The sequence below is a fragment of the Callorhinchus milii genome, unplaced genomic scaffold (genome assembly GCF_018977255.1).
Source record: "Callorhinchus milii isolate IMCB2004 unplaced genomic scaffold, IMCB_Cmil_1.0 Scaffold4, whole genome shotgun sequence".
Taxonomy (NCBI): Eukaryota; Metazoa; Chordata; class Chondrichthyes; order Chimaeriformes; family Callorhinchidae; genus Callorhinchus; species Callorhinchus milii.
The window spans coordinates 46623780-46646905 of NW_024704745.1; the positions used below are offsets into that span (position 1 = coordinate 46623780).

The 23126-nt window shown below is 38.6% G+C and overlaps 1 protein-coding gene and 1 non-coding gene across 2 annotated transcripts in view; both read left to right on the plus strand.

Annotated features, from left to right (window-relative positions):
* Window positions 1–23126, plus strand: part of fgf14 (fibroblast growth factor 14) — a 342659-nt gene that overhangs the window by 14587 nt on the left and 304946 nt on the right. The gene's annotated exons all lie outside the window — the stretch shown is intronic.
* Window positions 6155–6226, plus strand: trnag-ccc. Its single transcript has one exon. It is a non-coding gene; the product is annotated as a tRNA-Gly (tRNA).

Sequence of the window (23126 nt, forward strand, 5' to 3'; positions counted from 1 at the left end):
GGTGGAGGAGACCTTCAAGGAGAGCATTGGAATAATTGAGGCAGGAGGTAAAGAATGCGTAAATGAGGGTTTCAGCAGTGTTGGGCGTGAGTTGAGGTTGGAGGTGGGCAATGTGCTGGAAGTGGAGGAAAGTGATCATGGTTAGGGAATAGATGTGGGGTAAGAAGGACACCTGGGGATCAAACCTGACTCCTAGGTTACGCACAGCTTTGGTAAGATAGAGGGATAGGCTGTGGAGGTTGAGGATGTCAGAGTGCAGGTGAAGATGTTGACATGAGCCAAGGGATATGGCTTCCATCTTGTCAACATTGAGGAACATCAGCAGACTTGGAGTCGCAGTTGGGAGAGAAGTAGATTTGGGTGTCATCCACATACATGTGGAAGTTGACCTTGTGTCTGCAGATGACATCACTGATAATAATAATAATAATAATTCTTGCATTTGATATAGCGCTTTTTACGTCTTCTAGACATCCCGAAGCACTTCACAGAATATACTGTAAAGTGAATTGACTGTATATTTGTGGGCGAAACGCAGCAGCCAATTGCACACAGCAATGTCCCACAAACAGTCGTGGATTGAAAATGACCAATTTTGTATTATTGTTTTGTTTTTCGAGGGATTATTATTAGGCGTGTGGAGTAAGGAAACTTGCCCAAGGTTTCGCCCTGCCTGGAATTGAACCCAGGTGTCTCGCTTGCAAGACGAGTGCTCTAACCACTGAGCTACAGGACTCCACAGCATGTAAATAGGGAAAAGAAGGGGACCAAGCATGGAATTTTTGGCTATGATGCAGGTGACTGAGCAGAGGTGGAAGAAAAAAACTTTAGCAGAGACAAAGTTAAGGTGGTTGGTGAAGTAGGATTTGAACCAGGAGTGTGCAGTACTAACTAAAGTCTATGAGGGAGGAGAGGCGGTGGAGGAGGCTGGCATGATCCGAAGGGTAATCAAGACCATTACCCTTGTGGAAGAGCTATGGAAGATATTAATCTCTATATGTTATCCCTAGTCATTTACATTTTTTTCTAAATTAATCCTATTGTTATGTTGTCTTAATTACTGTTAATTAACTTATTGACAAAAACTATTTTTATATTGGTCTCACCCTTCCTTGTGAAAATTAAACTGGCTTCATTGGCTCCCCATTCCCCAGTGATTAGAGTTCAAAATCCTTGTCCTCGCCTTCAAGGCCCTCCATGGCCTTGCTCCTCCTTATCTTTGTGACCTGTTAACCCCATTTCAACCTGTCCGCTCCTTCTGCTCAGCAGGCTCCAGCCTGCTCCATGTCCCCCACCCAGCCTGCTCCACCATCGGCGGTCGGGCCTTCAGCTTCTCTGCCCCCACCCTATGGAACTCCATCCCCCAGTCCCTTCATCTTGCTCCCTCCCTTGCCTCCTTCAAAGCACATCTCAAGACCCTCCTCTTCGACAACGTATTCGGCCACTCTCCTATCCCTACCCTCCCTGCCCTTCACCTTCCCTGATCCCAACCCTTTCCTCGGGTCCATATCCTTGACTGTCCAGCGTATTGGGACGTCCTCTCGAAGTGAAAGGCGTTTTACAAATGTAATTTGTTGTTGTTGTAGAAACAAGGCCTGAATGATAATCCATATTCCCTTCCCAGTTTGTCAAAGTGAGAGACAAGTTGTGATTTAATCTGGGCACTTTTATTAAAACCAAGCAACAGGCATACAGCTGCTCCACATGAAGTTAGACTTTATTATATTTAGATGCTGGAACAGTTAGAGGCTATGAAAGTGATAGCTCATACAATCCAAGTAATATTGGAAAGCAATAGTGGATACGATAAAATAAAAGTGATACAATACGGTCACCTGCAGAATAGCTCAGGGTTCTATCCTCAGTCCTTTCTTTTCCTCATCTATATGCTTCCTCTTGGTAACATCATCCAGAGACTGGGATTTAATGCAAATGCTCATGAGTAGTAATTTCAAAAGTGGCAGCTGAAGGCTTTGGGCCCTTCCTTTCTCCTAAAGATATGAGGTGAGTACTTGTTCCATACCTCAGCCAGTTGATTGATTTGGACTGCAACTTTCAACAGTGATCACATTACATGTTGCATTTTATCCCCATAGAATAGCCAACAAAACCAGAATCCTAGCATGAATTGCCCCAGTATATGTGGTAATCTGGGCTTAGTTGAGCTATGTAAATATTCTGTTCTATTGGAGGGTGCGCTGTGGCCTTCCAATCCCATCGTGTGATAAGATAGGGTGGGAGCCTATGGAATGGTCCCCCAATAGACCAGAGGCTTTTTTGTGATGGATCTGAGCTTCAACCTCCGTCAAGCCCCCACATCAGTCACAGTGGCCCTGGAGGACCTGTGCCTAACTCCACCACTCAAGATAACTTGTTGTTGAGCTCTTTTCTCTTGGAGTGATGTTATCAGGGATTTACTGTATATCATTTTCACTGATTCTTCTGAAGTACTATTCGGATTTATTTGTGTGTACTTACGTATGTTTATATAACAAAAAAAATTAGTTGTGGACCTAGAAATTAGAGATAAATAAAATAATGCTCTTCAGCAGCGGAGGCCACCACCATTATCTAAGGGATTGTTAATGTTTCACAATTATCGTCTCACCCTTGAATTGTAATAGTGCTTTGCATTCCTACTCTACTGTATGTGTACAAGTACTGACATTCATGAAGGGTTCTTACACACTACGTGAGGTTATTATACAATGGCTTTGTAAGTGGCAGACCTAATCTCTAGAAAGCTTCCAATAAGATGAGGCTGAAATGTCAAATTTGAAGCAATTTCTCAACTGAATAAGTGATTCTTTAATTGATAAATTCAAAGAACTAATGCTGATCCCTGTGTAGCAATATTATATACAACCAAACATGGTTTATACTTGAGTTGTTCCTGATGTGCTCCCTATACTGAGCATTCTAAGTGTCTGTGATGTAAGTAAATGGGGAACTCTCTTATGAGCAATGGCAATGGACAAGGCACATGGAACGATCAAGGTTGGAAGAGATTATCAGAAAAAAATTGATTATACGATTGCTTCAAGACTATCACGAGGTACAGTTTTGTTTCTGATGTCTTTTCAGATTTATTACCGTTTAATGTTGTGGTCTCAGATCAAGTGGTCTCTGATGAAGACTGGCATTTATCTGAGTTAAAAATTAGATTGTATTTACTAAATTCATGCAAGTTCAGAACCACAGTAGTCTATATCTTCATGCCATTTTCTAGGGTGCAAATTCTTCTATTAAATATTTATATAGTCCCGGAAAGATGCTTCCAATATTAAGCATTGTTGCACAGATCCTTTATATAGTCTAGAAAAAATGCTGCCCAATATTAAGCTTATAGTTACAGTTATCTCAAATACACAAACATCCCCTCAACAATTATATCCATGAGACTTAATTGGCCACCTGGAGTAACAGAAGTCAAGGCTATAATTAACTGGGACATTTTGTAGCTTACATTTTTGCTCACCACTTCTTAGCACCATGACTATTAATATTACTCACAACCCAGAATTTGTTACGATATTACACGTCTGACAGTTCGAAATGGCAGTTGTCTCACTGTGATTTACAATCCTTTAACAACATGTCATGACAGAAACATTCTTGCATTTTTGTTTTCTAATGGAAAATACAATCCCTCAGATGTACTAAGAATGAACTCCCCCAACATACGGTCTGGAATGTACATGAATACAAAATGTCACAATTGGATAATATGGAAACTTAAATGTTTCAACTTGCAGTAAATACAATAGGAACTGAGTTTTTGGCAGTATTTGTTTGGTTCTCTACCAGCAAGTCCTAGTGGAGTAATGAAGAAACATCTGTAAGATAATGTTTTCTTATTTTTGAGACACTGATGGTGCTACACAGACTCTGGTTTCCTTCATGTGTTTATTATGTGAATCCAGCCAAGCAAGATCCTGCCCAAACCCAACATACACACATACAACATCAACTTGCACTTATATAGCGCACTCCACACAGGGTAGTGCCTCAGAGCCCTTAACACTGGCAGAGCTTGACTCCGAGACAGGGAGTGGGGGGACGTGACTGTAAGCATGGTCGAAAAGGAAACTTTCAGGCAGGACTTGAAAAAGGGGAGAGGAGCAAGGCGGAGGGATCGAGGGAGAGAGTTTTGAAGCGTAGTGGCTGAATGCGCGACCTCCAATGGTGGAGCGGAGGGCGCGAGGGACAAGCAGGAAACCAGTGCCAGTCGAGCGAGGTGCCAGGTGGTGGACTGGGGAGTGAGGAGGTCGGAGAGGTAGGGAGGTTCGCACTTTCCAGCTCAGGAGATGGGTTAGATGAGCAATAAGCTAACAATTAGCATTCAAGAAGCTAATTAATTCCTGTGAATTATTTGAGACATTTCAATGACGTGATAAGATGCTATATAAATGCAAGGATTATAAATAACACAAACGCATCTCCCAAAGTTCTTTTCTTGCCAGAGGAATTTGTGGAAGGGGTAAGAGCAGCAAAAGCTGGTGTAATCCTCGCTACAGTGATCATGAATAGGACTGAAGGTTTACAGGGATAACTGTAGACATGAATGGTCACATACAGAAACCTATACTCTACAGATCTCTAAGGCTGTTTCGACCATGAAATATCAGCTTGGGATACATCCCACCTATTGGCAGATCGCATTTCTGGGGGTAATTCCTTAAAAACAATCCTAAATTGGTCATTCAATCCACAACTGTTTGTGGAACACTACTGTATGCAATTGGTTGCTGTGTTTCACCCACAGAATATACAGTGAATTCACTTCACAGTATATTCGGTGACGTCTCGAAGATGTGAAAAGGCGTGATGTCAAATGCAAGGATTATTATTTAGTTTTCCTCCAAGCTGAAGAATGGAAGTAGATTATTGCTCCATTACCTTTATGGATCAAGGAACATTTTATGGTGTCTTATCTTCTTGGAAGTTCACCTGCAGTTTTTAAGAGATGAAGAAAAGAGAGTCCATGATGGTGCATGTGCTTAAGGAACCAAGGAAGGAAGTCGCAGAAACGCTGGCACAAATCTTTCAAAAATCACTGAATACCTAGAAGTGCCGGAGGAATGGAGGAAGGCAGATGTTACTCCTATTTTTAAGAAACGTAACAAAAATGACCCAGGAAACTATAGACCAGTAAGTTTGATGTCCATTGTGGGTAAAATTATGGAGACTCTTATTAAGGATAGAATCATGGTGAATTTGGACAGAAATAAAATCATAATGATAGCCAATATGAGTTCATGAAAGAAAGATTTTGCCAATCTAATTTACTGGTTTTCTTTTATGGTGTGACAAGGGAGCTTGATAAGGATGAGGCTGTGGATGTTGTACATCTGGATTTCAGTAAGGCCTTTCAAACAGTTCCTTTTGAGAGGCTGGCTCTGAAAATTAAGAAAGCGGGAATCAATTGAGGTATATTACAATGGATATGCAATTGGTTGACCGGAAGAACCCAGAGTATGGTGGTACAAGAAATGTTATCAGACTGAGAAAATGTTACCAGTGGAGTTCCACAATGGTCTTTTTTGGGACCTCTTTTGTTTAATATTTTTATAAATGATCTGGAACTTGGAGTCGCAAGCACAGTGGCTAAGTTTGCAGATGACACCAAGCTAATGAAGGTGGTAGATTGCAAAGCTGAACAAGATAGATTACAAGAGGATTTGAACATATTTGGGAATTGGGCAGAAGAAATTCAATGTGGAGAAATGTAAAGTACTTCACATGGGGACAAAAAATCCTGAAAGGGACTATTATTTGAACGGAATCAAAATAATATGTGTGGAAAATGAAAAGGACCTAGGAGTCATGTTGACAATAAATTGAAGCTCTTCCAACAATGCTCTGTGGCAGAGAGTAACGCTAACCAGATGTTGGGTATATCAAAAGATCAATAACAAGCTAAAATAGTGGGCTAATCCTGCTGTATAAATCATTGGTGATACCATATTCAGAGTACTCTACAGTTCTGGTCACCGCAGTACAAAAAGGATAATGGAGAAATTGAGAAGATACAGAGGAGGGCAACCAAAATGATTGAGGTAATGGAAGGACTAGACTAGGCCTAACAAGGCCTGCGATTGAAGGGGGTCTTTTTTCACGTAGTATTTCTTATAATCTTATGTTCTATGTGTAGCGTCCTGTAGCTCAGTAGTTAGAGCACTCGCCTCCCAAGCAAGAGACCTGGGTTCGATTCCTGGCAGGGCGAAACCTGGGGCAAGTTTACTTATTCCACACACCTCATAATAATCCCTCAAGATAAAAAAATAAATTAAATTGGCCACTTCAATCCACAACTGTTTGTAGGACACTGCAGAAAGCAATTGGCTGCCGTGTTTCGCCCACAAATTTACAGTCATTTCACTTAAGAGTATATTGTGTGAAGCGCTTTGAGACGTCTGGAAGATGTGAAACATGCTAAATCAAATGCAGGGATTATTATTTTTATTACTATTTAGACACCCATTTATGTGATTAGAACTCGGTTGGGGAAAGATCTGTAAATGCATTCCACTTGGTTAGTAAGCTGAGAATTTTAAAATTCAATATAAAAATCAACAACATGGACTACCTTAATATATTAGTTTTTAGCTCCTTATAATTTGGAGTTTCCCTATGTGGGACGCTCCCTGATTTCACAGTTCTAAGGTAGTACAGGCTAGAAATTTACACAGATCAATTATAATGCTTACAAATAATAAAAAGCCAACTGTTCTAATTCCATAACATTTCATGGCAATAGACTTTAAACAAAGCCTTTGGCAGCTCTGAAACAATGAGAGATATAGTGAGACTGTTACAGTGTGAAGAGTCTAAAATTTTCCATTTGTATTCCATTCCAATTATAGTAGCCTTCTACCACACAAATCCATTCCCCCTGAATAAACACTGAATTAGCACTAATCAAAGATTGAATCTAATACCTTATGGATCAGTAAGGCAGAGTTTTGCACAAAACTTTACCAAGTAAGTCATTGTGACAGCTAGGTGGCATATTTAACCAATGGCTGACTGATAAAATAAAACATTGGGAAATTAGTAACTGACATCAAGAAGTAGATAGAAATTTGGCAAATTAATTCACATAAATGCTGACCAGTTTATATTGTGTACATCAGTGTACAACCAATACTCTACAAACACAAAACCAGAGGGCTAAGGTTTGTAGCTGTTTTTACATTGTGTGCCTCATTATTTTTTGAGTCACAATTGTATGTCTTTGGTAGAAACACTTTTGGGTTACTCCCAACACGATGTAACACAGAATGATGGATTAGATCTATTCCGATTGCTCACAATGAGCTTTCTGATTTCAATAAAAGTGGACAATTGGCAAGTTGAGGTCAAGGACTTCCCCACAATTAGACGGGAAAATCTACAATACCACCAGCTATATCAAATTATAGGTCCTGTCATTTTACTGCAGCACTTTTATTTTCTCTAAGGTGCTTGAATGAGACTACCTTTATTTTTCTCTCTGGACAGCAAGTGAACAGCATTGAATTCCAGTTGTGGCAACATGCTATAGACCATAAATAGGCTCAGAAACATAGAGTAAATCTACCAAGGGTACCAGAGCAAGGGAAGATGGGCCATTCATGATGTATTAATGTGCCTGTTCCAGGTTGATCCTGAGACTTTAATTAGGAAATGTGAAAAATCATACCCAGTTTATACCAAGTCTCCAGTGTAAATTGTGTTCATTTTGAAGAATATAATAAGGGTGGATTGTTGAATTATTGTAACATTTCTGGCAACTGAATGTTTTTTTAAATGAAATCTTTGTGAGTTGTTTTCTCAAAAGCTATCTTTGATGTACTCCAAAACACAAGTGTCATGTTTATTAACAATCCTATATATGCATATAATTGACAGAGTGTCTGGCAGCACCAGCAGGGAGCAGAGCTACTTTTGGAAACAATTACGTTTAACCAGTTTGAAACGTCTGCTGATAGGGAAAAGATTTGCCGTGGTTATTTCCTGTGCAGCTTGTGGCAATATTTATTTCTAACCCTGCTTAGAATTACATGCGTGGTTTTCAGGTGTCTCGTTATCCCATCACGTCATTATCACTCAACTTCACCTTGAAATGTGTTGTTCTGAAGCACCAATAAAATTAAGATATTTTCAGCTAAATTGTTGTCATGGAATAAATTCAGATGAATTTTTTTTGAAATAGTAAACAGATTTTTTTTAATGCTGAGTGCCTCACAAATAATTTTTCAAGTTTTAAAGATCAGTAAATGCACAAATCAAGACAATCAAATCCATTATTGTGCAGAAATATTATTATAATAAGAAAAATACACCCAACTCTATCTCTCTTGCTCTACCTTGACTCCAGGATCACTGCTGTCCTGACATCAAGTCCTGGATGAGAGCTAACTTTCTACAGTTGAATACCAACAAGTCCAAGGCTCTCCTGATTGGTTCCCATCAGCGCCTCCACACCTCAGACGCCGACAGCATCACCATCCATGGTTGCACACTCCACCTCACTAAGCCAGTCCGGAATCCTGGTGTCTTGTTTGACCCTCAACTATCCTTTCTATCCCACATCCCATGCCATGTCCTGCTCTGCCTTCCCCCACCTTTGCAACATCGCCCGGCTCTGTCACTGTCTCTCACCACAGGCCGCCAAGACCCACATACACGCATTCATAACATCCTAGCTCGACTACGCAAACTCCCTACTTATCAGCTCCCCAACTCCTTTCTCCATAGGCTGCAGATCATCCAGAACTCTGCAGCCCGTGTCCTCTCCTGCACCAGGCTCCGTGACCCTATCACCCCCATCCTTGCCCGACTCCACTGGCTTCCCATCACACAGAGTGTACAGCTCAAGATTCTGGTCCTCACCTTCAAAGCCCTCCATGGCCTTGCTTCCCCATATCCATCCTAACCTCCTAACAACATGCCAGGTCCCTCCACTGTGGGCCTGCTTCACTTCTCCTGCCTCGAGGACGGGATCTCAGTTCAATGTTTAATCCAAAGAACGCAGCATATCTCCCAGTATTGCCTCTTGAGTGTCAGCCTAGACCATATAAGTTCAAAGCCCGACTTGACCCTCGGACCACAACCTTTGACATAGAGGCGAGAGTGAGCTAGGCTGACATTCACTGAATGATCTTCCCTCTTCATTGTAGGCATCTACCAGTCACAGAGGGCACCGTTAAATATGAATTCAGAAAAATTCAGCTGATCTAGTTACAGAAGACAGGGAGGTGGGCCATTCATTCAGCTTGTTCTGGCACGCCATTAATCCATCTCCGAAACAGTTATTTTGAATTTTGATTTGTGGAAGTAACACCCTTTTAGTACACTATTCACTTATACTGTATTATCACATTTTTATACAGTGTTCAGTTTTGGTCACCACAGACCACAATTATATTCTTCCATTAGGAAAGGTAAAGAAAAAAATCACAAGACAAGTGTAAAAGGAGAAAATGTTAGAACAGCTTTCTGATCTAGAAAGAAGACATTGAAAGGATGTAAAATGTGTTTGAAGGCATGATCAAAGAGGAAGGTCTTGAGATGTGCCTTGAAGGAGGCGAGTGAGGGGGCGAGGCTTACAGATTCAGGGATGGAGTTCCAGAGGGTAGGGGCAGAAAAGCTGAAGGTCCGCCTGTCAATAGTGTGTCGGCAGGCCAGTGCCTGCTGAATGGAGAGAGCGGATCTAGGCAACAGAATATACCTAATGTGTCTCTGACTGTATTTTACTCAGTTCATGAAGCTTGGATAATTTCTTTGCTTTTTGGTTATTTACTCTGTGATTCATACGACTTCTTTCAGGTTTATTTGATCTCCTTGGTCTTGCCGGATGTCCCCTGCTGATCATTTTCCTTTGCTAATCATTTGCTGAAATTTAATGCTACTCATCTCATGCTCATTCCATAGTTTATTGCCAGCAGCCCCCATGCTCTCTCAAATGTATATGTCATCTGTAGGGGATTACATCTGAGAGCAGCCATGTTCTATGGTTTCTTTGCTTACATTTTCATATGAATCCTCTGCTCATTCAGTGTCTTATTATTCACATTAAACTCTTGGTATCTTACAGATAATTCCACACTGATCATCCTCCCCTTTGAGTTGATTTATCAGCAATTCTTGCTTCACACTTGCTCTACAATTTATTTCCACTGTGTTTCTGCAGAACCACTCCGATCTATCTGGCAAAATTGTGTTTGAGAGAGTGAAATTGTGATGTCTTAATGAGAACTGGGGTGAAATGTCTCTTGATGCTCAACCTATCAATATTGACAATGTGTGCTTTTAATTGGGAAAATCACATTCTAAGTGCATATACTCAATGGTACTACATTTGGTTACAAGAGGGATTTTGCATCCCAAGTATCTAGTTTCAGTGTTGACCACACGTTATGCCCACACATTCCTTATCTTTGATAAGCTTAGAGCTCAGGCAAGTAATCCAAATGCTGCTAGACAGCTAATGCCAGTACTGTTTCAGCAAATACACTAATGATTGTATGAGAATGCAATTCTAAGAGAATATAAAATAGTTCCAACTTAGACAGTGAAGGGAGGAGATTCTACCTGTGTCTAGATTTCAGAGAATCCATAATTTGGCAATTTCATAAACCAACTTAATTTTGAAGCTGGTTTCTGTATGTTCTTTTAAGAATTCCAAAATGACTTCAGAGCTAAAACTGAATTCAATAATTCTAAATTCTTGGCTCTCTGAAATTCTAAGAAAGTGAAGTAAATCTAGGCATAGGTGAAATTGTTCTCCCAAAGAGATGGAGATGATAAGAATATACAGTAAATACAATGCTTTACACCCAAGACAATTTTTCCTTGCTTCTATCAGCTCCCAAAGTTAATCCATGTGCATTGTGATCGCTGAAATCAGGTCTGGCAGTAAAACATGCAAGGGTGGCAGAATCACATTGATAACAGCCCACACACAGCCTAATAATAATCCCTCCAAAAACAATAATAAATTGGTCATTTTCAATCCACGACTGTGGGACATTGCTGTGCGCAATTGGCTGCCACGTTCGCCCACAAATATACAGTCAATTCACTTTACAGTGTGTTCTGTGAAGCGCTTTAGGACGTCCTCCCGACGTGAAAAGCGCTATATCAAATGCAAGGATTATTATTATTATAATGTTTTTATGCCTCATGCCGAGACAGCGTGACACAAAAATGGAAACTGCTTTTAAACATCTTAATACAGCATCCTTAAACTAAGTTGATACATGTAGTTTCAAGTATGTTGTTCTTTTGACATCTAATGAAATATAGAGATTTTGCAACTAAGAAATTATTATACACACACACCAGTTGCATATGTTCAATAATTATATATGTGCATGAACTGGTAGGATAATGCCATTGGTTTAAGTTTCAAAATATATTGTGTAAAGTAGATGCATTTAATTATATTTAACCAATTGAATTTAACTTGACCTTTTATATGGATCGCAGATCACCCAGCTGAACACTGAGCAATATCTTTCTGAATTTAAAATATAAATTCTTCCTTGTTTTGCTATTTACATACTCATTTCCACTGTTCCTAACAGTTGAAACATATTGTTATATTTTTAACTTCAATTTACTCTGTGACATAGTTATAGTCCTTGCCAACCCGTAAATATTTTGTAATAGGTTGCGGATAATAGATTAATTTGCACGTATACTGTTCCAAGATACAGATCCTGCCCTTTCATCTGTATTGGTAAATTAATCTTTGTTGTACACAACATTGTTTAAGGTTAGCTGTATGAAGAGACTTAAACTGTCATATTATCTGATTCATATTCAGGCTACTCTTTTACAGGACACAATTTATTAGTGATTGAAAAAATTGAGGTGGAGGCCAGACACATCTTCCTGTCCTTCATAAACTCAATGATATCCCCCCACCACACCCACAACACATAACCCACCACACACCACATTTTAAGTAAGGCTCTTTTTCATTTTAATGGGGAAGAGAAGGAAGAAGGAGAAATTAAGTAATCATGTACGAGTTAAAATTCCATTAGACATCATTCCTGTTTTTCAATTTTATTTAGCAGATTTCCGATTAACAGGAGTTTAGACTATAGAGTCAAGCTTCACTGCATGTAAGATATGCCCATGTCAGCTGTTGTACTTGTATCTTGAAAGATGTAAGTTAATGCATTATCTCATTCAACTGAAGAACGCAAAGTCAAGGCGGGCCTTAGTTGATGGTGTGACTGAAAAGAGAACAGAAAAACGCTGTTCATGTATCCCTAATCTCCTCTCTATAAAGCAGGCTTCAGAGACCAGAATTTGTAAATTACACCTTTTATTTAAATTTGTTTTTAGCAACATATAGGTGGCAACTCAATTGCAGTCTACTGGGCCTTTGGCCTATGCCAACTCATGTATCATGATTACCCCTTTTTTCCGTGAGTGCTACCCTTTGCTCACCAGTCTTCAATTCTGGTGTTTTTCAGAATATTAATATTTCCTTCCGACAGTGAACTTGTTTGTGATAATGAAATATCTCAGATGGTCAGTCATTGCTCAGGTTTGTCCTGCTTCTGCAGTGCCAGGCATTTGCCAATGTGTTCTCCTTGTTATGTGAAGAGAGTCAGTACATTGGAGGTATATATATCCTTTTAGGTACTGAATTGCATTGTTATACTGTCTGGACACAACCATAGCATTCTCATTATGTGTATTATGGTACACTTATTCACATCTGTGAGCAGGTACGTTCTTGAAACATATTTCGCCCACAAGTACAGTCAATCCACTTTACAATATATTTTGTGAAGCGCTTTGAGGCGTCTCAATGACTTGATAATCCAATGCAAGGATTATTATATTATTATCTGACAACTAATAATATGATACCTACTACTAATGTTTTTTCTCCTCCAAGGCTATTTCTTCCAAACTTTATACATTGATTGAACAAATCTACTATTGCTTTTTCATTTGATGTGAATTATTTCATGTGAGGTCAGTGCATTTCCACTGTGTGTTCAGTTTGCTTTTGAACATAGGAGCAGTGTTTGAGATGCTGTGAACTGGTCTGTGGAAATTCCTTGCTTACTCTCTTACACCAATTCTTCTGTCATGTTATGTTAATTTATGTTAACTGCTATTTTTACATTTGTTAATTAACTTTCTGCATTATTCCTATAACATTTCTGTCGTGGAAGACATAGCCTTAAAACCAGAATCAAGACATTAAGTGAAATTAGGAAACAAGCCATATTTCACTGTGTGGAATGCTGTGCTCCAAGAAAGCTGCAGAGGTGGAATCAGGGGGGATGCAAAATAAGATGGACAGATACTTGAATAGGAGAGGTGTTAAGAGGTATGGTAAAGGGATTGAGTATTGGGATCACAAAATTGTCCAAGATCTAGCAAACTGGTGGATAGGCTCAAATGGGCTGAACAGCCTCCTCTTGGTCATGTTTTCCTACGTTCCTAGAGCTTTTTTGAAGCTCTCTCTCATATATAACAACAATATTCCCTTCAAAATCTTTTTAAAAAACTGGTCACTCAATCCACAAGTGTTTGTGGGACACTGCGCGCAATTGGCTGCCATATTTCACTGTGTGCAATTGGCTGCCATATTTCACTGTGTGCAATTGGCTGCCATATTTCACTGTGCGCAATTGGCTGCCATATTTCACTGTGTGCAATTGGCTGCCATATTTCACTCACAAAATACTGTCAATTCACTTCACAGTATATTCTGTGAAGCGTTATGAGACGTCTCAAAGATGTGATAAGGTACTATATCAAATGCAAGGATTGTTATTATTAACAATGTTCCTCCCTTTGTTCTAGGTTTTGCAGTTTCTTCCACATTCCTGCCATATCCTCAAACTGGCACAAATAACACTGGCCTGGCCTATCATTTCCTGCCATTAACTATGTTAGGTGAGGCTGCTCTCTAAAAACCACAAATATCAATGCCCCATTACTGTGTCAACTAAGATTTCCAAGGCTTTATCTGAAAATCAGACTGCAAATTTACCACTTAGCCAATTCCCCTTTGAATCTTGCCCTCCATTTTGAACAACTCAGCTGGCTCATTAGCTGCTTCAGAAGCATGAATTACTTATTATTTCAGATGCGTCATCATTTGTTACTGCAATTTTGTTATCAGTAACAAAATGACATTTCTTGCTAACAGCATTTGGAATGCTTGGCATTCACTCAGATAATTTTATGATCATTTTGTTAAAAGCATCTGTTATACATACTTCACTTACACTTTCTATGATGAAAGGCAGTGTAAGGTCTTAAATATTCCCATTTACCAGTACTGAAATTCTTCTCTCAGCCCGTTTATATGAAAATAGTGAAAAACAGAAATGCCTTTCAAAAGAACTTGTCTCAGGGCAAGAAATTGCTGTGAATTTACCATTACATGTCCTTGTCACCCAAGCTTAGTGGGAAGAAGAATTTAAATGCTGTTTTTGTTTTGAACAATTATCCTCACACTCTCACTTAACCTCTCAAAATTTCTGTCTTTGTCTAAACAAATCCAGCTTGTTTACCAAAATGTTTCCATTAATTATCAGCTGTCCATTTATATTTCACAGTCTTTTTCTCGCCATACTTGATCATAAATATCAGATAATGAATGAGTAATACAGAGCATGATACATCAGCATGAATTCTACAGCTACAAGCTTTATAAATTCATTAATGGGAATTGGGTGTATTCTGCAGGGAGAAGACAATAGAAAATCAATTTGAGCAATTTTAGACTCAACTGGTACAATGTTAAGGTACAACGCTCAGGTCTCATTGTCTGACACTGATTTAATGATGCCACTGTCCTATGAAGTGTAATTGAGATTGCTCGGGGTCTAATTTGCTGCTATTTCTGAACCAACAATCTCAAGAAACATGTATTTGTTGAATTCCTTTCCTGAAATGTAGTATTCATTCTTAAACATTAATTCTCAAGCACATTCAAAATAAATAATCGCACAATTCCTGCTAAGAAAAAAATACTGCAAATTAGACCTCATTAAAAGTAGTCATTAGTCATACCTTTCAGTATAGTTGCACTTAATTTTATTCAGCACATCATCTACAAGTTAATTTACTATTGAAATGATATTAGATTTAATAGGGTCACAATTGCATTATCGTTAAACTCATTGCTGGCTATAATTAAGGAACAGTAAAGAAATTGTGGTTAAAAACATGTCCTTTTAAACAGAATTGGACTCTCCTGTTCACTGTCCAGGCTTACCAATGCAAAATGGCTGCATGTACTGGGGAGAAGCTGATTCCAATAAAAACATTAAAAGATATGGAGAAATTTGGCCACAAAAGGCAATTTAACAAAACAGGTAGCACTAGCACAGACATGATGGGCCAAATATTCTTCTTCTGCGCAGAACATTTCTGTCTCTAATGGCTCCTGACTTTGGGAGAATGATTTCTTCTATAGGCTTCTCAGAATGGAGGTAGATGCTAGAATTCTATTGGTGAAAGCCTGAGATTTTGATTCTCAGCTGCAAGAATAGCTTTTTAACTTTAACATTTTATATTTATAGAAGTTTATATTTAGGTCAGTATCTGGTAAAGAAGCACAACATGAGTGGTCTCGCTGGGACAATTAATCATTTTGTGATTGTGCGTTCATTCAATTTTCGATCTTACTGGGAGAAACCAGGCTAGTGTGAGATGGCAAGTGTAAGAAATGGAAAAATCACATTCGTTCTTGTGGACATCCATTATTTGTACAGTCTTCTAGAAACGTAGAACAGATGTTTGTAGGGAATTGGTTCCTCCGGACTTTCTTTACCCTTTACAATGTGGAGAGCGTTTTCAATTTAATGGCATAAAATCTGAGTGCAGTACTCAGGATAGTACAGGAGTACAGAATATAGAATTATTGAAATAATCAAATATAACGTGAATCCTGAGGTCATTTAATAACACTGACAAATGAAGGGAACTGCGGATTTTATTTTTCTCCAACTGATCATTTCCCACCACTTTTTTGAAAGTGTTTTTGTTTTACTCATTTCCTTCTACTGTTACATTTTTTCCACTCTTGGTAATCACTATCCACCAAAGTGGCCATTAATTATTTCTGAATCTTGACAATTAAGGTGGCAGGCTATTTGGGCAAAGAGGGGCATCACTTATGTTATTTTTTTTGCTGTCACACAAGTTGGTTACCGTACCGATACTGATTATTTTCCTTCTTTTTGAATTTGTTTGTGGGATATCTTTTCAGTGTATTGGCCTTTCAGTTATCTTGAAAACTTTCAGAAATATTCCATTAAGATCACAGTGTAATTTTCAGGCGAGGTGCAATTGTTGGTTTCAGCCTACATCAGATTTGAGAAGTAAACTCATCTGAAAATAGAAATTTGATGTTCACAGATGGTTAATACACCAGTCAATGTAGCAATTTCTGCAAGTTTATCCGTAAGTCATTGTCATTGACTGTGGAAAATTTGATGTGCAGTGTAGCTTGATGCTGTGTATTGTACTCATCTCTTACAATATCAGAGCTTATCCCATTTCAAATGCTAAGTCCTATAATTACAGGAAAGCTTTTTTTCCTGTAGTGAAGTTATTCATGTTCAGTGAGGAAAAGGGACTTGATTCAATTTACAGTATTAAGCAGCTGCTCCTGCTATTTGGACAAAAAGACAGTGAATTCTAGTTTAAAAATAGGTTAAATCTGGTGAATTAAAGTTATAACAGTGTGGGAAGTGATAGAGTATTGCAGGTTTACTCGAGGAATGATCTGAGCTTGTAATTTATAAGTAACAAAATCAGGATAATCAGTATGAATATTCCACTAGTGAGCAGTTCCACTTATACCACAGTAAACACAAACAACAAATGCACAAATTAATCATTTCTAATTGTGTGGAAAGATGCAGTTAAATCTTCCCAGTGATATAGAGTCAGAACCATTATAATGTCCATTGACTGCAGAATTTCTCGGCAATCAACTGAAATTTTTTTTGATAAAACATGCAGTATTCACATCACAGCATTAGGCTTTAGGGTTGACCACTGTCATGCATCAAATGGAATGCATTGGCAGTCGGCCTCTGAGCTGGGGGCTGGTGCCAGCTCAAAGCAGAAATTGAATAAATTCACCTCATAAAATGTTACAGTATATACCACAATAATTAAGTGGTACCTCACTGCAGCTTTTAAGACTGTAATCTAATATTGGGTTTCACATCAGGACAGTAAGAAAGCCCTCAAATTTCACTCTTGTGGCATGATGGTCATCCAAGCCCTTCAATAATTTATTGGCTTTGACCTCACATAAGATGTTCAGTGAGATTTTCTCCAGGGTTGATAGTAATAGATTTACCTTCAGTGAAGCCAGTCAAAAATGTACTGCTGGCCAAAATCTGTATCTTTTCCCCTTGCGGAAGGAAAGTCACAACTGAATCAGTTGAATGTTGGCTATTTTGTTTGGCAGCTGTTGCCAGTGAACAGGGGTAGTCACTTTACCTATGTGGTAACTGAATGAAAGGTTCAAATTCTACAATGCCAAAGAAAGGATCTTCTGTCAATTCATGGTTGGCTGTCACATCTTAGACCCAGAATTTCTTGTGGTCTTAGCCTTAGAAACATCGGCTTAAAATTTAACATCAGGCAAGATTTTTGAAAATTCTTAAATTCGTCTTAATTGGAAGTTATTTTTCTGCTGATCTGTTTAAGAACTGCAGAACACTAGCTTTGAAGTGGAAAGTGGAAAATAGGTTCAAGATATTGAGAGAGGAGAGAGAAGGAAATGAATGGGGGAATGTACTGAAGAAATGGGTAAATTATGTTAAAAATCCCCAAAATAATGGATTTATTGGCTTTTAACCATAATTTTTGAGATCTAAATGTCTTCATGCTCTAAATAATAATACAAATGACTAGGTAATAACAATAGACAATCCCTCGATAATCGAGTAAGATTGTTGCTCAACTTTTATATCAAAAAAAGGAGGAGATTCGAGTTTTAAAATTGGCCTTGTCTTTAGTGGGCATTTGGGTAGCTTTGTAGACCAATACTGGAGAGACAGATTCTACCACAAATGTGACAAATGAGAGCTGACCCAGTTGATGGTGTGGTCACAGCAGATGGAGCTCCTTCCTCTGTCTACGTTTCTTTTCTTCCTTGGCAATCATGGAGTGTTCAAAATTGTTAACTCCCTGCCTACAGCTTTGCACAGTTTGAGGTCTTTGGAGGATTCCTTCCATGTATTGGTGTCAATACCGCATTTCTGCAAATTGGATTTCAAAGAATCTTTATAGCTTCTTTTCTGGCCACCAAAACTTCTTCGGCCAGACCTCAGTTCAGAATACAGTAGTTGTTTTGGAAGTCTGGAGTCATCCATTTGGCATTGGTGACCAGTCCAGCAAGTTTCGGCTTTACCACAACAACAAATTTATAAAGCGCTTTTCATGTCGGGAGGACATCCCAAGGTGCTGCTGGGGTGCTTTAATAATCATAGCTTGAATACTGGTACAACCGGATTTTGAGAGAATAAACACATTGATTTCATGAAATAAAAACAGAAGTCGCTGGGAACACTCAGCAGATCAGACACAGTGGATGGGAATCCTCGGTTGAGGAAAAAGGAAGACATTTCAGCTGCTCTGGTGTGAAAGGTGGCATCGTCAGAGCAGATGCGGCGGAGGCGGAGGAACTGGAAAAAGGGAATGGAGTCTTTACAGGAGTTGGGGTGGGAGGAGGTGTATTCCAGGTAATTGTGGGAGTTGGTGGGCTTGTAAAAGATATCTGTTGATCATCTATGCCCCAAGATGGAAACGGTGAAGTCGAGGAAGGGAAGAGTTGGAGATGAACCATGTGAATGTTATGGAGGGGTGGAAGGTGGAAGCGAAATTGATGAATTCTTCCAGCTCACTGAGAGAGCTTGAAAAAGCCCCAACGCAGTCGTAGATGTATCTGAGGAACAGTCAGTGAGAGGACCTGAGTAGGCCCAGAACAAAAAGTGTTCCAGGTGGCCAACAAACAGGCAAGTTCCCATGCAGGTTCCCATAGCGACACCTTTTACTTGGAGGAAGTGGTTGGAGTTGAAGGTGAAGTTGTTCAATGTCTGAACAAGTTCAGCCAGGCAGGGGAAGGTGGTGGTGGATGGAGACTGGTTAGGCTACTGCTCAAGGTGGAAGTGGAGGGCCTGCAGGCCGTCCTTGTGGGGTATGGAGGTTTAGAGGGACTGATCGTCCATTGTGAATAGGAGACGGTCAGGGCCTGGGAACTGGAAATTGTTGAAGTGGCAGAGGGCATCAGAAGAGTCATGGATGTAGGTTGGTAGGGCATGGACATTGGTTTTATGATCATCCCAGTGAATTTGAAAGATTTTATATACGGAATGCTCATGGAAAATTGGTTCTAAAGAATCTCAAAATGCCTTCTGTAAATAACCCAGGACTCAGAGATTGAAAGAACAAGAGACTTTTAAATAAGAATATAAAATACACAAAATGACTATCTCCCACCTTTGACAAACCACTAGTTCATTGGGCTTTATCTGAAGCTGTAACAGCTCAAAAGAAAAGGAACTTGAACCTATTCCTTTGGAGACCGTTTTCTTCTTTCTCAGAAGTTGTACCACCTGTCCATTCTCCCTGATGGTATTTTACTGACACTGCGCAGTGCACAGGATGTACAGCATCAGCAGCGACCCCCATGACACTTAGAATGCAGTGGTGAGATATTGAGCTCAGCCAACTGCACTCTAGCAAGGTTTTGCTATATACATTTATATTAGATATTCATATGAACACAATGGTACATTTGCTACACTTAACACACAGAGCAAAATAGCGCTGAATTTTCAACTAATTCAGCGTAAAGCACTCCGACAATATCTATGTGAAGGATCTATGTGAATAAATGGAAGTTGTTATTGTTGAATGCAGCAGACGAACTTAATGTTATGCAATTTCATACAAATTTGGTACGTTAAGATGATAATAATAATAATCCTTGATTTGATATAGTGCCTTATCACATCATCAAGTTGATTCAAAACACTTCACAGGATATACTGTAAAGTGGTTTGACTATATTTTGTGAGTGAAATATGGCAGCCAATTTGCACAAAGCAGTGTCCCACAGATAACCATGGAGTAAGTAACCAATTTTATTTGGGAGATTGTTGGCCAGGGCACCAGAAGGAATAGTGTCATGGGATCTTTAATGTCCACCTGAGCAAATTCTTAAATTCAGTATTGATTTAGAAGCCTGTTTCTATTTATGAACTGTGGAAAAACAGCTTCCAAATTATGACCAAATTGAGGAATTTTCCAGAATTCTGCACAGTTGTAAATGTTAAGAAAAATATTATCCTATAATACAATTTACATTTATATAACACCCTTCATGGCTGGAGGATATCTGAAAGCACTTTTCCTCACAACCAAACTGGATGCTGAGTCACGCTGGGACTATTTAAGACTAGATACAATTTGCGGCCTTATATACATTTCAATTCTTATAAATGTTTTTGTTTTCTTAAGGGCGTTCTTTCGTCACCAAGATCCTTTTTACATTTCCATTCCCTCATTGTTCCAGAGTGTAATTTTAGATAAGGTGTGATTCCAATCATATTTATGGATAATTAAATTATGCAGAAAGTGTTCGGTCTTATGTGATGGGAGAGTTGATTTACCAGTAGCAGCCAAATCTCATGGTTGTTAAAATTTTATATTTTGTCAAGCAGTCTTTCATCTCAAATTGTCAACTTTTGAAATCAAGAGATTCACAGAAGTGGGACTCACAGAGCTGAAGAGGGAGATCAAGAAGTACAACTAGTTTGCATTTTTGCTGTGAATGTCAGACATTGACAATGGTTGTATAAATAACCATTCATAAAACCATTAAACACAAACTGAAGGACTGTGTTAGACATGAGCAAGATGAAAGAGGCAGAAGCTCATCAGCCAATCATGTGTATTGTCCGTTTTGTTAAATAGTAAATAATCTCTATGACTCGTGACAAGAGTGAATAGTCTTTAGCAAGTGACATCAGAATACAGCAGAAAGGATCTTTTGGAATCTGAAATAATTTACAACCAAATCACCCTTTGTTTCTTGAAACAGAATTTAATGCATAGAAAGAGCCATTTGTCCCCTCATATCTGTGCAAATGCTACCGTTCTTTCTAAATCGCTTTTATTTTTTTATTGGTAATAATCCTTGCAATGAATCCCACTTTCCAGCTCTCTTACCGATATCTATGAATATTTTTACTGCTTCTAATGTCACTTGAAACTATTACTGTAACTGGGAGACTGGTATGTGACATTATCCAAATGGGTGCGAAAAATTCATACTGGTAACCAATATGCCATGTGTTACAAAGCATTTGCTAACTTTAGATTTTAATATTGCTTTACATCTCTCAAGTACAATCAACATTTGTCTATTTTATCTTGTATGTTGTGAAAATAATAATTCTTGCATTCGATGGATACTAGATCGCAAGGTTACAAATATTTTTCTACAATTGAGACTGATCTCTGATAAGTTCTAAGTATGGAAATTCCAAATGACTAGACATTCACTAATATTGGACCTTTTACTCCTTTTCACACATAGATTGTAAAATGTATTCATCCTTTGCCACTCACTTTATTATGTACTGATACTTCTTTTAAAATGGTTCTGCTAATCAAATTCTTTATCAAAACATTATAATATATATCCACCCTGTCATTTTATTGTTATATATAAAAAACTAATAAATTAGTAAATAAAAATAATATTAAATAATCTTTACAATTGGTGTAGTGCCTTTCCTGTTGTGAAAATGCATTAAAACACTTTACAGGATTTGCTGCAAAGTGGACTGACTGTGTTCTGTCAGCAAACACAGCACTCAAAATCTATAATACAGTATATAATTTCAACATCCTCAAGTTTCAAATTTTGCCCTCTTGTGTTGAAGCATTTATCAAAAGTAGGTTCAAAATTTCTGAATAATAACAATAATATTCCTTGCATTTTATGTAGCGCCTCATCACATCTTCAAGATGTGTCAAAGCACTTCACAGAATATACTGTACAATAAATTGACTCTATATTTTGTGGGCGAAACACAGCAGCCAATTCCACACAGCAGTGTTCCACAAACCGTCGTGGATCGATTGACCAATTTAGCTTTTTTTTAAGGAATTATTACCCCTGGAAAAGTGATCTAGCAACTGATTAACAACTTGGTATATACTTACTGCTAGATAAACAGAGGCGTGCGGAGTAAGGAAACTTGCCCAATGTTAGTAATTTCTTACATATCTAGATGTTTTATACATAATTTCTAGATGTTGTATACATAATAGATGCCACATCCCCACGTTGATTTTTCCCTCTACCATTGACAATGTAGGATTAAAAAATATGGTGCGCAACCATAGCCTATTTTTTAATGTCCTAGACAATAGACAATTTTGTAAGGATTTAAATTCATTTGAAAAGTCGATCATGGAAATATCTTGAGAATTCCCAATATGTCAATGTGATAGCCTTCTGATCAATCTGATTGTCTAACATAATATTGTGAAGAGCAAACCTGAGTCCTAAAGACACCCATGATTCATTTCCACTGTGACCATTAAACACGAGAGGTAAGAGTCAGAGTGATTGAGACAAAGTGTGAGACATAATTACAAAGAGAGTAGATTGAATAATAGTCAGAGAGAGAATTAAAAACAATTCCTGCCACTACATTTTGCATTCATTCTGCCATCTTCTCAAAATTAATTTGATAAATTTAAATTAACCAATGCACATCCATAGTCATGAATTACTCCAGGCTTCTTACCTGAACTGATGACCATGAACTTTTGGAAGGAATCAATAATTTGAGACCTTGAACCTGTGATCCTCCCTGAGTCAGTCATTTCTCTCCTCTTCCCACCCCCCCCCACCAACCTGTTCACCCATTGGTCCTCAAAGACATGTTTCATTTCACACCAGTGGTTTCCTTGAGCATCCCTTCCATTCCTGAGGCACCTCCAATTTGATTGGTCATTACTATTCTGGCTCTATTTTAGCTATAAATCCTGTCTATCACCATCTCTTTTCTCCCCCTACCCACTACCGCAGTCAATAGGAGATGATCTCC